This window comes from Pleuronectes platessa, chromosome 9 (genome assembly GCF_947347685.1).
Source record: "Pleuronectes platessa chromosome 9, fPlePla1.1, whole genome shotgun sequence".
Taxonomy (NCBI): Eukaryota; Metazoa; Chordata; class Actinopteri; order Pleuronectiformes; family Pleuronectidae; genus Pleuronectes; species Pleuronectes platessa.
Genome location: NC_070634.1, coordinates 27,438,397 through 27,440,489, shown reverse-complemented (window position 1 = coordinate 27,440,489; position 2,093 = coordinate 27,438,397).

The window sequence follows — 2,093 nt, the reverse complement described above, 5'->3', positions numbered from 1 at the left end:
AGAGTGAGGAAGGTGAGGAGGGTGAGGAGGTGAGGATGGTGAGGAAGGTGAGGAAGGTGAGGAGAGTGAGGAAGGTGAGGAGGATGAGGAGGTGAGGAGGGTGAGGAGGGTGAGGAGGGTGATGGGTGAGGAAGGTGAGGAGAGTGACGAAGGTGAGGAGGGTGAGGAGGGTGATGATGAGGAAGGTGAGGAAGGTGAGGAAGGTGTTTTTTAGTTTCAGTCCGATAGGAACTCTAAGTTTCTATTTTCACATTTGATTTATATTAATCACAGATGAACTTTCTCTCCACAGAATCTGGACGATGGTGACGTTCACACACAGATGCAGGTAAGAAAGATTCATGTGTCACTGTATGAAGGATACGTGTGTTTGTGTGTGTGTGTGTGTGTTAGTGTGTTACTTTTAACACAACAACACAATGATTTACTCATAGATTTTCTTGTGTTTATATGAAAGTCTGTCAACAAATCTCCTGTGAGTTCACATCAGGGAGGTGGCTCCACCTAGTGTTTACTGGTCTCCACTGCACACATAGTTTGAGTTTCAAATGTTTATTTTCTTTCCCAAATAATTATTTTTATATTTTTATGCCTGAATGAGTGGATTTTATTTCTGTCTATATTTATTCAAACCAGGTGGATGCATTTAATCTTTTATCAGCTGTGGTTGTGAATAATAGACCTCAGAGTGATCACACACAAACACACACACACACACACACACACACACACACACACACACACACACACGCACACAATCTGCTCGCTGCTCGACTCACACTCTGGTTTCGGGCAAAGCCCCAAGTGAGACGTCTGGAATCCAAACTGTTGGAGACACCTCTTCTGTCTGCGCCCCCCCCAGCTCCCCCCCCCCACCAGCACTCTGTGGTTCCTCTGCCACTCGGAGGAAAATAAACAGCGGTGCAGTCGCTGCTCTGTGATTGGCTCTCATCTCTGATTAGGATTAATTGATTTTTGATTGCGTGCCTCGTTCCAGCCGATCTGTGTTTTGGTGTCGTGTCTCCTGAGGCTTGTTGGGTGACAAATGTAGACACGGTCAGAGCCAGGGCCAAATGAGAGAGTCAGTGAGGACACGCACACACAGACACACACACACACAGACACACACAGACACACACACAGAGGAAAACAAATCACAAGTGAGAGCGTTTGTATCAACAACACATGCAGGCAGCTGTGGAAACTAAAAGACGGATGAAGACTCACGTATCTGTGAGTCTGTGGGAAAAGTGTTCAGTGGAAATGACGGCAGCTCCATGAGGCGTCATGTGATTCAGTGACACTGATCCCCCCCCATGAGGCCGGGTGCCCCCAACAATCACATGAACTCATTCACCACGGACTAAACTTCAATGACCCTGATGGCAAACTGTTGTTTTCAGTTCACATCCTGCAGAGCAACACAAAATGGAACTCGTTAAACAGGCCCCTCATTAAACCACGTGTCAATGCACCAGATCCAGATGGTTATTGGTTCTGCACCAAGTCAGACACTCTTCAGTGATCTACACACGTCTGATGGTTTTTTAATCAAGATCCATCGATTGTCCTCTGAGAACTTTCTATCTCACGATGTTAAAGAAAGTGAAAATAAAATCCCTGGAAATAGTCATTCATTGTTTTATTCTAAAAAACATAGGACATAAAAATGTATCTTTGTTCGTAAGTTTATTTGCAGGAAATAGGACTGACAGGTCAGGGGGACTCCAGGGACCAATCAGATTTCAGCCCTTGGCCCCACCTCTGGCCCCGCCCCTGGTGCCGCCCCAGTATATAATTAAAATATAACTTAAAACCAACTAAACATTTAAAACACTTGAAGATTTATATTATCATTGGAGCATTATTCATGGGTTTATTCAAATTTTGTTTTCTGGTGTTATTATTTATAGTAGTTCGGTCAAAAATCGCTAATTAATAGAAAATATTTTTTTTTATAATATCTACAGGTTTATTACTAGTCAGTTAATTCGCTTTATTATCACTTTAAATAACTAAAACATTAGATGATCTGTATGTGGGCAGTGATCGGGTTAAAGCAGCGGAGTGAGACATCGCCTCGCACACACAGG